This window comes from Ambystoma mexicanum, chromosome 7q, assembly GCF_040938575.1.
Source record: "Ambystoma mexicanum isolate Mex_15411 chromosome 7q, UKY_AmexF1_1, whole genome shotgun sequence".
Taxonomy (NCBI): Eukaryota; Metazoa; Chordata; class Amphibia; order Caudata; family Ambystomatidae; genus Ambystoma; species Ambystoma mexicanum.
Genome location: NC_090941.1, coordinates 235,091,168 through 235,107,654, shown reverse-complemented (window position 1 = coordinate 235,107,654; position 16,487 = coordinate 235,091,168).

Sequence of the window (16,487 nt, the reverse complement as noted above, 5' to 3'; positions counted from 1 at the left end):
GCAGAAGCATGCATGTGTAAGTAAATTATACAGTCATTGTGTTCACCAATCCACAGTGTGGAGTGCCATGGGCTCTGATTGGCAGTGGTGCTGCTGCTGCCTCTGCACCACTTTCAAAATACTCAAGGTGATTAAACAGGCGACACCAGCACAGAGGTGCCAATGCCATAAGATGGCACGGCCTGGGTGCGCTGCTGAGGGCATGGGGGTAAGGGCACCAGGTCTATGCCAATCAGCCAGTCAAAAGTGATTGTTTTACATCTCTCGACCACCCCTTCAAGGCCCTGGGGATTTGGGAAAATGAGCAGTTATGGCTTCAAAAGTGTGCGTATGCAGACTCAGTGTGAAGGCTATTTTCTGGTGCTACTGCTAGAGTTTATTTTGGCAGTACCAGCCTGCAAAGAAGAGGGGTTAGGCATGGGGTGTGCAAGTCTTCGGCCGAGAAGTGATCCGTAGTCACATTTCTACTGCCACTAAACCATTGGTGCCCAATTTCAAATAGTTGCGCCTTGGTCACACCTAGGGTGGCTGGTTGCAAAGTGCAACGAGGAAGACGAGTCTGTTAACGGCCCCAGTGTCATCTTTACCTCACATGCTGCATGCTAAAGAGGACAGCGTCACATGCATATTGCAAAGGTTCCCTGTGTGTGCAGTTCCCCCCAGCTCAGCTGCGTTCTTCTTCCTCAAAGGGCTGTAATCGGGGGGTTTAATTGGGCAGGCGCCTTCCAGGATCGTGTTCTGACAGGGTTTTACATTCTGCCTCTTGACAGGGCCTTGATCAGCAGAAGGTCAGGAGCTCCACACCTCATCAGACAACGCAGAACCGTTCCAGGGGGAACCCCTTTTTTTAGTAAAGCGGGCCTTACTCCTAGGAAAAAAAATGTCAACCTGTAGGGACCTGCAAATTGGAGAAAATATGTTCCAGGTTTGGGGGGTGGGTGTGGGTCTTCCATTGACAGTCCTTCTGTGTAGGTGTTAGGTTCTCTACTTGATGTTGCAACTGACTTCTGCAGCAGGCGCAGCAATCCTGTTAGCTATTTTACTCGCATGGGACGTTGTGACCGCCAGGCTAGAAATATAGCCCTGTTGGAGGCTGGAGGCACTTTAACTCCACGGTCAGAATAACAGGGGTTGAAGTTTTGATTTTCTTTATCTTTTTTGTCTGTTTTTTATTTGTATACATTTTTTTCCGATTGCTGCTTGTTGTGAAAACACTGTTTTTTATAGGCGTAGGCAGGCAGCTAACCTGCTAGTTTGCAACGTGCATAAGTTTGCCAACTAACGAGCTTAAAGTCTTGCACACTACACTTTCACTACTGATTTTGGTACTTTATCAACATTGGAACTAGAAGAAAAGGGCTGCGGAATCCCCAGCCTTTTTTGTTCAGCCTTCTTTCCGTATGCGTTCCCTTTTTAATTGGTGCATTTCTTGATAGTGTAGCTTTTGTTTTAATTATTTATTTAGCGAATCCTCTCTGGATACTGATGGTGGGGGTATTTGGTTGATCCGGCTTTCAACATTGACTAACCCAAGGGGCCCTCTTAGTGCCACAAACCTCTGTTCTATCCTGTAATAAGACTTCACGTTCCCATGTGACCATAAATGCCAGGGACCCGGTCCTATTCCGTGATTTCAGTCTTTGGTGTCATGCCAACCTGTGCTAGGATGATGTTCACATTCCTCTGTGCATTGCTGCATTCCAGTAAGAAGAAATGTTAGTTACCACGTCTAGCTTTGCAAGCACCAGCATGCTGCTGCTAAGGTATGCAAGCAGCGCCATCATAGGTCGAGCCTTATGTGTACCAATGGATAATATGCTGATCTTTCCACATATGCTACAAACCACCATTGTATGATCGAACAGCTTCAAATGTTAATGGTCAACTTTACAGGTGCAGTCACGCATGCATGTATAATTCAGAGACATCGCTATAACCTCTTGTTAATACGTACAGGCTTTTGTGCCAATGTAGATTCTCTTACAGGATATGGCGCCACATGCCTAGGTTTGTCTTTGCTGAATTATGCAGTGTATTTAGACGCCAGCATTTGTTCAAATGAGTTTCTTCCACGCTGCGATTAGTGCGATAACATTGTTTTGGGCATTTTAATGTGGAAAATTGGCACGGGGGAAGTCAGCAGTAGGACCTGCTATTTTCTCTACATTGTTATAGTATGCACAGCAGCAGCGCAGGCTTACTTCAAAAACCGCATGGGTCCAGCACAAGCAGGAGTAATGCAAAGTTCCTTTACCCTAGACCTATACATCAGACAGTTCTCAAACTGGTCCAGTATTGGTAAATTAGTGTGTAATGGGAAGACAGAGGGTCGACTATAAAAGGGGTGTAGTGTGCTGTCATTGCTGGCAAGCCAAAAGGCCCTGCAAACTAGGGACCAAAGTGGGGGGAAAGAAGTCGATTTAAAGGGATGGTGGGGGTCGGCAGTGGGGTTTCTAGCAAATCGAGAAAGGCCTGAAGGTGTTAGGGCAGATGCCATGGTATGTCAGGATGAAAGGAGGTGGCCGAGAATGGGGGGTAGATGAAGCCAAGGAAATAATGCAAGCAGTGATCCACCGAAGTCTGGTAAACAAACAAGCTGTGTAGTGTATGCACCTGTCTTCCAACAAATTGGGCAAGAATAGAAAGTTAGGAGAGTTAATTATAGAAGTAGGCAGTCACTGAGATTGTCTGGGTCTCCCAGTTAGCCTCTTAAATAGGAGGAAGGAGGAGGGCTGGGGTGTAACCAACCTATCCATAACCTCTCCCTAAACCTCATTCCAGTTTCCCTACTGTTAGGAAAGATTTCGTAATTGTAGGTAATTTTCCTTCCATGTGGCAACCCCTAAACTTTTTGCTGTTGTTTTTCACCTTGTTCTTGACTTTGCCAGAGAAGTGCAGCCTTCTGCCGCACTCCTCTGGGCTTTCGCTCCTTTCTTACGGGGAAACTGACATGCCCTTAAGACAGTCAGTACCGGGGAACGCTGTTTCCCGTAGTTTCTCTTATCATGTTGCGGCTTTCGTGCAACATGACACAAGAGGGCACTGTAAGCTAAGTTACAGCTCTCTTGGGTCTCTAGCCTTCTACAGGCCCTAGATACTCGTTTAGGATTGTATCTGATCGGTGCAAGTGATTCAGGGACGGGAATGGTGGCAGCGATCGTTTCTTGTGTTTTGAGCTCCTTTTGGCGTTCTAAGCGCGTTTCTCGCGCTTAACCCAAAATGGTGGCCTGGCTCCCAAAATGAGCAGACCACGAGGCTCCTTTGTCCTGTCCGCTGACCGTCTTGCTCCCTTCACCTTCCCGAGGTCGAGCCGACCCGGGGCCTTCCTTATTTGGGCATGTACTTTCCCGCGAAACACGGATGCTTTCGCGGGCTTCTACATGTTTTGTGTGTGCCTCCAGGATGTGGGCTGGGATGTCCGGTCCCAATACACATCCTGGGTGCCAGAGAGTCTAGGGTGGTGTGAATGCCTGGGACCACCGTGGTCCGTGATTGGTCCACGAATGGTGTGAGTGTTGATGAGCGGATCTCCCATTGGGTCCCCTCCGTTTTGGCGCGAAGGGAACCGTGGATAAGAGGGGGCTGGAAACACCACTACCATGTCGATCTCCTGAGTTCTCACGAACGAAGGAATACAGGAGCCAAGTATCCTGCAACCAAGAGGCTGGATCGAGGAATCGCTGGTGACCCGCTGAAGGACTTCTCCTCTGCACTGCTGTCGCCTTGTGAAACCCTTTTCACCTTTGATCGAACCAGAAGGCCTGTACTGGTACTTCGACCCTTGGAATAGCGGGAACAGCTATTCTCGGCATCTTCACCATCTCCTGCCAGTAAGCCTTCGGAAGCGTCTCTGGGCCATCCAGCTGACTGACCAGCTTACACGGGAGTCTTGCTCTGTAACCGCCGTCAGGTTGTGTAGTATTTCGAGTCCTTGTCACTCTCACACGCTTCGTACACTTGGCGTTCCCAGGTCTGAAGTGAGTAGTGTACATTTGGCTCAGATACACATGGCCGCTCCATTGCCCTGCTGTGGTAACAAACTGTGCGGGTTTCTTTGATTGGGACGTCTTTTTACTCAACACGACGACGAGGCGTTCCCTGCTCTTCTGAACCTGCCAGCTACTGAAACGGACACGAAGAAGCCTGGGTCTGCTTGCATCGGGGACCGGTGAGTAGCATAGCTAGGATCTGATCGCCCTCCTGCAGGAGCCCATTGCTTTTCCCTGCTGTGTCAAACAGCACCCTTTTCCGTACTCGCGCTCTGCTTCTGCCCACTGTGGAGGCTGCGCTTGAGTCGCGGAACTTGTTCTTCTTCTTTTGTGCACTAAACTGAACTGCCTGATTTCCCTCGAAGAGCTTCTCCTTTTGCCCGTTGGCACCAGCGCGTGCAGGTACTTTTGAGCACAAGGCTCCACTCTTCGCAGGGCTCGGACTTCCATCTAGTTAGGTGCCTCTGAAGGCGAACTGGGTCTAAGCATTATTTCGCACTGCCTGTCTTCCTTCCCTTTTAGGTGGACTACCCATTTCGTGCATCTAACGCTTGAGACTGTCGTATTTGTATATGTATTGTGTTGATATGGTATGTGTTGGTTTACTATCGTTATATTGTGATTTTCTCGCTACGGTCATTGTTTTAAAGGCCTTGAAATAAATGTGTATATATTTTTAATATAACAACTGTTTGGAGTAGTTTGTAAGTGTTCTTGCTTTGTGTGCTCATTGCGGGCTTTCAGTCACCCTCACCCCTCTTGAGACCTAGTCTTGACCGCCGCAATCGCTACCTTGATTGGTCTGGCTCGTCCAGAGGTTACCCTGTTCCAAGTAATTAGGTTGGCCTTCTGAACTTCTGCGCCACCAGGACAGAGTTCAGAAATCCGTCTTAACACCTACCTCCTCCCCCTCCTATCCAACCATTGTCACCCTACCCTAACCCTCCTTCCCTGCTGGGATTGCGGAGCCCTGTATAAGCATTGACTTGCAGCAGGTCTCAAAACCGCAGTGGGGGTGGTTGGTTCATGTGACTCCTGCGCTTCGGATCTGTGGACAGACCCTGTCACAGAACTGTATGCAAAGTAATGTTATTTTATGAGTTGCGTTGTAATGTAACAGACACATGAACCCTCAATATGTAGCATTTTCTGTAAAGTCGTGAATTGACGCGATTCACGGGTGATGGTTTGAGTGCCACTTTTTTTAAGGTGAGGAGTGGGCCACTTTTTTTGAGGCGAGGAATGGGCCACTTTTTTTTTTGGTGTCTGGGCCTATTTCTTGTCCCAGTCTGACCCGGCCTACATTAAATAGGAATACTGTTTAACATTCTTATTTCGTTACTTTTCACACAGTATGGTGCCCTTATCACATGTTTTTGATGTAGTCGCTGTCTTATGAAGGCCTGTTTTAAATACAAAGACACGTGATTATGTGATACTTCAAGCATGTGGTTGCAGTGAACGTAGAACATGTGCTTGCATACATGCAGTGTGATTCAATGCAACATATACTAATTTATACTACAGTTTTCAAATGATCAGATTGTTAATAAATGCACCTCAGTATATATCGTAGTGATAGAATGCCATCTACCTGTGTGCATTCCTGACATTGTTTGAATGCTGCCATGGAAGGTGTATTTCTCTGCAGAAAAGTGGTGCTTCAAACAAATCCTACTTTCCCACACATGCTATGTTGCCAAAAAGGTAACGTCATCGATTAAACATGGGCTAGTTACATGCATGGTAAACGTGTAGCAAGATCACTGCCAGTCTGATAGCTGACACATGTACATTTCTTTTATGCATAGTTGCAAATATCCTAGCAGCTGAAATTTGAGATGTTTGTACTTCAAATGTGCACATGCAGGTGCTGTGGAGCAGTTTCCCCTGCGGGCTTCATTTTAAAGTCCATATTGTTGCAAAAGAAACATGCTCCTATCATACAGATAGGAATGTGCGTTGATGCACCTTACCTTCCTAATCAAATATTAGAAGCTTATAGAAAGTATGGTATGGAATAGCAAACAGGTCGCCAAAATTAAATGAATTCTTTGCAGCAGTGGGGTGATGCTTTCAAAGGCATTGTTAGATCCGCATGTCACAAATCTATCTGGGAGCAGAGCAAACTGCCCCATTCTAACCTAGAGACAGTGCTGGAGAAACTATAATGCTTTACCTTATTAAAATATAGATATAGTGATTCATGAAGGTAACATTCAAATGTGAAAAACGAATTTGCTGACATGCACTTCTCTCCCACTCTGCCTTTCAGCTCTGGCCTACAGCTAAAAATGTAATCTGCAGCAAGTTTGAAGGTGCCCCCAAAACACATGTGGGTAGCCACAGCCAAGACATCCATTGTGCTTTTAGTAAGAGTTTTGGCACCTCTCCTAGGTGGGCAGTCTGGCTGCCACTGGGCATAGAGCTGGGAAAGGAACTTCAGGGAAAAACTGTGAAACAAAGGGGTAAGACTTCAAAAGAGATAAGTAGCATACGAGAATGTGTGATATACGACAGGAAGGAGCAAGAGATGTCCAAAAAGTCAATCTACAGGATACAAACTGTGGCCATCTTTATTCTGACTGTACATCACTTTCCACCATCCTTGGCTAAAAAATGACAGTGTCAAGTCATAGGAAGTATGCATTGTGCATTGCGATTTGTGAGGCCTGCTTACTCCCTATCCGCTAATGTTCATTCCTCAATGTTGTCCCTCCAGAGCCATTTCATCATGTTACTCTGACCTACTTCAGGTGAACCAGTTATTGATGGAGATTTTTTCCAGGGGATATGCATTGTCAGCAGGGGCCAACCTCTGTGATACACATCCTTTCGCCCCCTGTTTGGGAACTAATTTCCTTACTTTCCATGAACTACCCATGTGTTTCATCTTCTACTCTTCCTTCTCTATCCCTCTTCCCTGCTAAGTAATGCCTCTGCTCTCTCACTCTGTTCATTCCTTTTGTCCTTGCTGCTTGACTGTCTGCCTGATGTGCCTCCATGTCTCACACACCCCTGTCAAACCCAGCAATTTGTGGGGCAGTTGTCTCTGTGACGTAGACCAGTGTCAACACCACTGCATGTGGGGAATGACCCGAGAGATTTGCATCTCTCTGCACTTACCCGAACATCCAATGACTGGTTGCACTTGAACAACCCCTGAACTTGTTGCCACCCTCCGAATACCACACCTATCTGAACATCTGTGCACTTGCTCCTTCTGATTGCACCATGCAGGTATGGTGTCTCTCTGTTCCACCCTGTCCTCGGTCCCTGCATGATGCCACATTGATGCATGTGTGAAAATATGATAATTCACTGTCCGACAGATTCATTGTTACATCCACTGTTGATAATATAGTATAGTATGCATTTACTGTTCCTGGCCAGAATATTATGGATCTCTATGAGTGGGTGTTATTTTTGTACTTGTTACATACATGGTTGAGCGCTTTAAGACACTTGTATTATGTATTGCCCATTTATCTATCTCCTTTGACATTACATACCATAGTATACTCTGGCGATGATTTCACATGAAATATGGGACGTTTTATGTGGCACACAGGTGATCTAATGTCTAGTTTGGCATGGTGATAGTGTCATACTCCCTCTTCTATGTGTTTCTTTTGGAAACCCAAAATTAAATAAGTTTTAGTTCTAAGGGATTCACACAATGTTGCACTTTCACATTCTCAGGGTGGTTTGGTGGGCACAGATGATTGGCACTTTGTCATCATTGAATGGCACCTGTTCTGTGGCAGGGCTGTGTGCACTCCACAGGGGTTGGAGTTTAGGTGAAACATGTAGCCACAAGCTGGGTATGGGAAGCCTCGCTGCGTGCCCTTTGACCTGCAAAGCGCAAGCAGTGTGCATGTGGTTGGGGATGTGGGGGCACCACCATGTCCACAGGTATGCCATGCCATGTTGCAACATTGTGCAGGACACATGCTGCCATAATGATCCTGCACACTAGTGGTGATGCAAATAGCAACTCACCACCAGAGTGGTCAAGGGAGCGGAAACGTGACTTGAGCACTTTGAATGTGCGCTCCACTATGGCCAGAGTTGCAATATGTGCTGTGTTGTATTTTACCTGGGGCGGTGTGGCAGGGTTCCATATTGGCACCATCATGTAGGTGCTCAGAAGGTAGGCACTGTCCCCTGTAGAGGTGGAAAGGTTACCATGCCTTCTAGCTTCCTAGGCCCAGTGTAGGGGTGACATTCTGAATATGAAACTATCATGGGTGTACCCTGGATAGTTTGCATATACAGAAGTAATGATGACCTTGGCATCACACACAATCTGCACGTTGATTGAATGTCAGTGCTTGCGATTGCGATATGTGTGCTCTGTAGCCCTAGGTGGACGTAGGGCCACATGGGTGCAATCGATAGCACCAAGCACTTTAGGGAAGTGCGCCACCCCATAAAAGACCTGGACCACGGCCTGCCTTTCTGTAGGTGTTCTGGGCATGTAGATGTGCCTGCAGACTGAGGGGCGTGCAATCATTATTGCCAACACCTGGTGTAGGCATCATGACTGCATGGGTTGTGAAATGCCCCCAACTATGGCAGTTGTCCACTGAAATGACCCAGTGGCAAACAAATGTGGTACATTGAGCTCCTTTTCCAAGGGGCTCAGTGCTTATGAGCCCAGGGTGGGTGATGTAAGGTAATCTTCCCACTCCATGACCAGGTCTAATATGATATGAGGTGGAAACCTATACGTGCCACAGACCTGGTCATCAGGCATCCCAAAAGGTGTGGTACTAGGTCGAAAAATCCAGGCCCTAGCCATCCTCCTCCTCTGCGGTGTCCCACGATCACTGCTGCGACAAATGGTACATTCATCGCTGTATACGTGCGTTGTTTGATTGCGCAGGCTTTTTATGCATTTGTTTTTGTGCAAGTTGACGTTTATGCCAGCTTTCCTGTGTCGGACGTGTTTCACGATTTGCAAGTATTTTCCGCGTGCCGGTGAGTCCTGTTCAATTCTATGAATATGGGTTTTAAACGCGCGTATGTGCTTTGCAAGGATTTTACCGTTGTACTTCCCTTATTACACCCATATTTTTTCTTGTTGTTCCCCATTCCACATGTTCCGCCCCCTTTTTAGGTGACTGCGCAAACACAGGTGGGCCTTCGCTGGGATTCCTCGCAAGTCCATGGTAAGCCCTGCGCATTTTGTTCCATGAATCGACAAACAGGTGCTTGCGCGCGATTTCGTGCACAAGCCCCCTATTTTCCGTGCAAATAATTCCATGAGTCGGGCCCTGTGTTCCCTCTTAAAGAATGATGACAACGTATTCAGTAAAACCTGTTTACCATAATATAATTACCTCCAAATTCAGTTTTATACTGTGTTTATATATTTCACAGACTAAAATGATGATTTTGCTACACTGCAAGGGACAGTTGATATCTTATTAAGGGTGTGGATGTAAATATTATGCATCACAAGTTTGTTTGCTTTTGACAGTAGCAAGACAAATATTATTTTCAGTAAAAGCAAATCTCATTTCCCTTAATCTTAGTGCCTCACAAAGAGGTTTTAATTCTTCCTTTCCGTGCAACATATAAATAGTATGCTTCCCAATGCACTTCCTGTTTTTCAAGACAGACTTCTTCTTTGGAAATGTATTGACCATGTATATACAACTCCTCATACACACAGTTGAACAGGAGGTTAGGGTACATCCTGCACTCATGGCTAAAAAGAGAAACAGAACCAGGTGTATTTATTTTAATTTATTTACTATTTATTTAGATGTTTATGTATTATATATGGGTTGGAACTATGCAGTTTTGATCACAAAAGAACGTACCATAGATAAATAATCATATTTGATAGGTCGCAGTGTGAGTGGCATTCTCAGTACGTTGTGGAGGGTAGTACATGGAAAATTCTCAGGGGATAAAGCATGGTTGGACTCACAAATATGAAGGACAATCAACATTAGACATGTTTAAGTGCGGTCAGGCAGTACGGCCGACTGTGTTAGGAATGTGACCCTGGTGGATGAAGTGCAAGAGTGGAGGCATAGAAAGTGAGGAACAGAGGCAGGTTGGAGACAACAATGTTATCTATTAGGCAGATGAGATGTCGATTAAGAGGCTAGATAAGATGTGAGGGACACATTTTTTATTTTGGCTTTGAGCAAAATTGATGTGGATTGTTTCTCGGATGTCGGGGAAAGAGAATTCCATGCAAATGCAGCAAGAAGAGAGAAATAGAGGAAGCAAGAGGAAGCACACAGAGGAAGCACACAGAGGTTGAGAGCCCACAAGGGTAGTCAAGGAGGTGAGCAGATATTATGCAAAGGCGTTTAGAGTTGGATAGTGGACGATAGACACAGGAGAATAAATTTAAATTTAGCCGTGTTGCATCATCAGCCATCTAGCCTGTTAACGGTATGAGGAAGTAGGTGGGGCTTGAGGGATTTCAAAGAATGTCCTGGTAGCAAAGTTAATGATCTTGTCTGGAGGACATAAAGCATAGTTGGGGCTACCCAAGAAGATGCTGGCATGTAGTCCAGTTAAGAGAAGACAAGATTGTTTGAGGGACTTGGTGGTGTTTGTTGTACCTTGTTATGAATATTGACCTAAGCCCATTTGCATTACACAGAAAACCGCGTTCATAATGTTTCGACTTTCGATCAATGTCGCCGCCATTTTAAGAATCATCCACCATTTCGATTTCAACTCTTGTTTCATGTTCTGTGTTTTCAAATTGCAAGTCGAGCAGAACATTCTTTGAGTTTTGTTAATGTTTAGGCTGACCGAGAGCAGACTGTTTGACCAATGTAAAGAAACCTTGTAACTCAAACGAACTGCCATCCAAGTGTTGTCTGTGCTCACAAGCCTCATCCTCATATAAACAAGGAGTCAATGGAAAACAAACTCAGGTTGTGTGTTCTTTCGGAACCACATTATAGCGACTCTTGGGACAAGGCCTACCGTGGATCAGAGAATCAACAGCATCATTGTAACTTCATGGACATGCAAACTTGTTTAATCTGTTGTACAATATTGTAATATTTGTCACATGAACTGGGCACAAACTCTAGCCAGTAACTTATTAGCTTGGAGAGAGGCTGGACAAATGTTTCAAAAATGGTATAAATATGTCTGTGTTTAGATGTCCAGCACTCTCACCCCTTACTGTGTCTGCTGGTACACACTGCAATGTGTTGGGAGCCAGATAACTATCTGTTTTGCTTTGATACTGTTCAGTTATAAAAGATACTTGTATCTTTTCAACCTGTGATTGGCGTATTTCATTTGTTGTACTAAGCCTTGATATTTCTTTGGTCTTTGAGTTGGCGCCCGAATAGGGACCTTCAATATTGATGTCACCTTGCTGAAGAGAAGACGTGGCTATCGGTCGGACCGGGATCGGAGAGTGAGATAAAAGGGGGCCCCTTTGTATGAGATGTTACACCTCGACAGTACTGCACAATCCGATCCCTGAACGGTGAGCACACGGTTTGAGAGGGCATCTTGACGAGAGTCCCCATATCGAGGCGGGCTGTTTGCCGAAATTGCCAACCACGAGGGTCCTTTGTAATCTGATCAGACCTCCTTAGTCCTTTGTAATCAGGTGAGTTGTTCCCCGATTCCTAAGTATCCTGATATTTGGTTGTAGATTTGCACTCGCGAGTTCAAAAGCCCCCAGGTAACAACAGTGATCTGATATGCCTGTGAAATTGTCTGCCTGTTTCAGGGGTTTGTTCCGCAGAGACAGACAATCTTTGGAATTTGGCCAACCCGCGCCTCAGGAGGGGTCGCTGGCATGTACTATGTACTGTAAGTACGGCATTGGTAGTATAGTATTCAAAGATATTTGGCACAGACAAACTAGACATGCTTCCAAATTTCAGTGGCCAGTTCATGGTAGTTTTGAAATTGCCCGTATAGAATATTTAGAGTTTATATTGTTAAAGAAAAAGGCTAGGCCTGCAACATTTGCTGTAATTCATAAGTGGAAAAAAGAAGCTATGCAGCAACTTAAGAGTACAGAGAAGCATGCACGTTGTCACATGTCAAGCTCAGACAAAGGATTATTGTATGATGAACATAAACAGTCAGAGTCTGCCAGAAACATGGATAGGGCTTTCCAACTTGGTGTACAGAAAATATATCTGTCTAATGACCTCCAATCCTCAGACAAACTAATTGATACACTTTTAAATGAATGTAGGACTGTTGCCACTGCACCACCTCCTTACTTGCCTCTTCCTGCTCTTGTACCTCTTCACGCTGTTGCACCTCCTCCCGTTGCTGTTCCCGTTCCTCCTGTTGTTCCTCCACCTTCAGTTGTTGCTCCTCTTCCTGTTGATGCTCCCCCTTCTCCATCGCCACCCTTACCGACAATTGCTGTTCCTGTGCTTCTGTCTTTACTGCCAGCGGTAGTGTCTCCACTACCTGTTGTACAGGATTTGTCTGAACTCTTTTTTCCAAGTGGTTCCGCTCCACTTGTAGCAATTGAAGGGGCAAGTGCTGAATCAAAAGTAGTGACTCGTAGTATAGTTTCTAAAGTTAGAAAGATGGAATTGTATGCATGTGCTAAGAAATGTATAGAGGAAGGTGAAAATCAGCTGCCTTAACTACAATGTTTGACCAAGAGAGTATTCCCGAAGAGAATTTCTTGATTGAGGGGATGGGAATGCACTTGGCCGATATGTGGAATGATTTGATGAACATGGATGTCCTACAAGGGTTGAGGGATTTGAATGTCTTAGCTTACTCAAGGGACACTGCGGAGAAAGTACATGAGCATGTTGAGATGGTATTGGAGTTTGAAAGGGAGTTAGATTGGTTACAGAATGATGAAACAGATCTGTATGTGCAGAAACTGTTTCTCCCTTCTTGTAAATCAATGAGTGAAGAGACGTGAATTTGCACAAGGTATGCGCTTAGATGGATTTCAGATGTTTCGATATCTCCCATGGAAGTATATGATACGTTTAGTCAGTATACTCCAGAAATGCAAAATAAAGTGTTACAGATAAAGGTGGAGTACCTGCAGGATGAGTGTATGAAGAAAAATATTTGTTCTCCTGCAGATTTGATGATTATTTGTAAGAGAGCATTTTCACCTGATACTGCTTTGACTACTTTGTCGCTCGATTTAGCTCTATTGCTTAACAAACGTTCGGAGTTGCCTACTTCTCAATTGCCAATGAGAGAGGTTCCTCCGACATTTGTTCCTAAAGTGGAAATTCTAGCTGATGCCATTGCAAGCACACCAGCTAACACTATCGAAGCTCACAATGTTTCGCAATTTGTTCATGTCCCATTCGCTAAACAGGAACTGAATACTATTAGACAGTCGATTCCAGATATTAGGAAAAATCCAACAGGGTTTTATAAAGAAATAGAATCTATCTTGCATTTGTCAGTTTTCACTCTGGGTGATTGTAAAGAAACCACCGGTGGGGGGTGTCTGTACTTTCGCTCTCCATATGGTAGAGGAGAGGCACAGAGGACCCCAGCCAAGATTCTCTATTATTGGTGCGTGGTCGAGCAATCAAGGCCTAGCTTCTCAGGAGGTGATGCGGGCTGGTTCTTAAGTACAGTGTAGTCCCCAAGCACCCACAAAGGAATGTCCACGCACTGTATTGGTTACAACACAGTCTTTATATAATTAATATTCAAAGGTATATACAATATCACAATAACTCACTTTGTATTCCGAAAATCAACAATGGTAAATATAAACAGTTCTAAAGTGGTACCACTAACGTTATCAGATCTCATTAAAGTGCATACGGTCAAAATGACACACAGATCAAAATAAAGAGGAAACCAGCAGTAGGGAGAGGAAGGAAATCAAGATGGTTGAACAATTGGCAGAATACTGGTCCCGCTACCTAGACACAGTTCTGTGGGGAGATCCCCCCACCTGGGCAACCTGTAAAGCAAAGATGTATCACAAGCCCAGTCCATATATTGTTCACACTAGACTTTCCAATCGTTCTGCAACCCCACAGTACCATGGCGTTGTAGTGCTCCTCATCGGGGAATCGACGGCCCTTCCAGGCAGGAATCAAAGGTTGTAGATCGTTCGATAGAGAACAGGTCGAGCTACGACGTTGAAGTGGCTGCGTCGTTCCTAGCAGTGCTCGTTGACGGGGAAGCGTGAATGTCCTGCAAGGAAGAGGCGTGCTGAGCACCTCGGTGCCGATAGTTCTGGACCGCAAAGAACTGTGGCCCAGAAAGGGCATTGAGTCGTCGGCGTCTGTGGTCTTTGGGGGGCGGGAAACCCACTGGTGGATGCTCCTCGGCGCGTCGGCGGTCAGGCTTTCTCCAGCGGGATACAGCAGCGATGATGCGGATGAGAGCGTCTTTGGATCAATGAAGTTCTTAGGCAAAACGGGAGCATGGCGGCTCCAGTCGGCGATGGCGGTCGTCGACAGTGGCAGACAACAGTCCAGGCGCTTCTCTTTGGAGTTCCGCAGCAATCCCTTATCGGGTCGGCAGCCTGTCTAAGGTCTGTCTACCAGGGAGCTTTGGCAAAGGTCTGCTGGTGCACAATGGTCCCTCATAGCTCGGGAAGAGGGCGCCTTACCAGTTCTTCTCTGGGTCAGTCCTCGGAGGCACAGCAGCTTTCAGATTGTGAAGGAGAGCAACAGCAATTCTTCTCATCCAGCAAGGCTTCAAGGTCAAGCTTCAGTTACTCCAGTTACTCGTCAGAGTGGACTTCAGCTTCTGAAAACGATTCCTAGCAGTGAGAGGTCCCCAGATATACTGTTGATCTCCCATTCATTCCGCTGGGTCATACTCAAGCATCCAATCACGACTAAGGGCATTCAGGCAGGCAGCCAATCTGGCACACAGTGCTTTCAGGCCATTCACTTCTCTCCAGACACTCACAACAAGTTATGTGTATTGGGACAAGTACCCAGCCATTCAACACTCCACACTGCATTCATACCGGTTTCAGGCAGGGCTGTCTCTGTCATTGTGTCAACCACCAGATACTAGACACCCACAACATAGAATGCGTATTCGTCACACACTCCATTCACCCAGGTCACACCCACAGGCGTACCCACAACATAAGGTCATTGAGAAGGCTCCAGCCAGTCTGGTCAGCACTTCCACACACTACCATATATTGAACTTCCACTCAACAGCCAGTCAGGGGGAAGGGACAGAGTCAGGGCTTCCCGGGACTTCAGGAAGATCAGGGTAACAGGCGATGAAGGCAAGAGGCCATGGGGGCCATTTTGTCTCCATCAGGAATGTACCGATTCAAATGACAGGGCCTGGGCATACCAAAATGGAGGATGCTCAGGGCACCAGTCAATTCAGCACGGAGCTGCCACCAGCATCACACTGATATAGACTTGTTGTTCCCTGTGATCCTACCTGCTGAGTTATGGAAACAGATTAGAACTGTAGATGATCAGGCACAGCTGGGTGACACATGGGTTAACTTGGTACGGTTAGACAGAGAAATGAAAGCTGGTGAGAGACTGCCATAGGTGATACTGACACTGCTAGACAGAATAGTAACTAAATTAAAGTTTCTAGTTCCAGAGGGAAGGATAGTTTGGGACACACTTACTGCTTGCATTCAGGGGAAATCTGAAGGTGCTACCAAATTTTTTATTCAGTTTGAACACGTATTTTCGGATTTTAGCGGTCAGGATTTAAGTACCGAGTCAGGAAAAAGATTGTTTGTGGACAAATTTGTGCGCGGATTGTTGCCTGATATCCAATCACAAATTATGACTTCCGAAAGTTCCTGGCAAGCTAAATCACAGTTCGAAGTATTGCACATGACTCTGTATTACAAAAATAGAGTCAATAGTGAAAAAGAGAGGATAGCAAAGAAGAAGGGAGACTTGAAACACCAAAGTATTGTTGCAACAGATAGTTAGAGGAACCAGAGGTGGAAGTACATAGTTTAGAGTCAGTTTGCTCTAAAGAGTATTGACCAGATGGGTCTTGAACACATGAACCAATGTGCTTATTGCAGACAAGAAGGTCATTGGTGAGCAAAATGCCCGATCCATCAGCAGCGATCAAATAACACATATGGTACCATGGGTAGACGATCCAGAGGCTTCCCTGTGGTAGGGGTTCCTGGTAGAAGTCAGTTCTCTCAGAATCCACAGTCATTCTCACAAGATAGTCAGCAACATAGTGTTGATATAATCCTTTCACTGTCTCTCTTTCTGAGGATCTCGTATTCAATGATATATTGTTCTGTTAGGACAGCCCGAAGCAGAGTCTGGAACCTGTGCCTATTACCATAGATCAGAAAGGGCCCTACGTAGAAATGAAGGTAGGGAATAGGAAGCATCTATTTTTGATAGATACAGGAACACAGAAGTGTTCCATAGATCATCCACAGATTCGGATATTCCACTGTCAGGGCAGAATCACATTTCTGTAGTGTTTTCTGGCATGCCCATGGTTAGTCCGGTTTCTCAGCTGGTACCGATTTCACAGGGGCCATTCACGTATCACTCTCCATTTCTT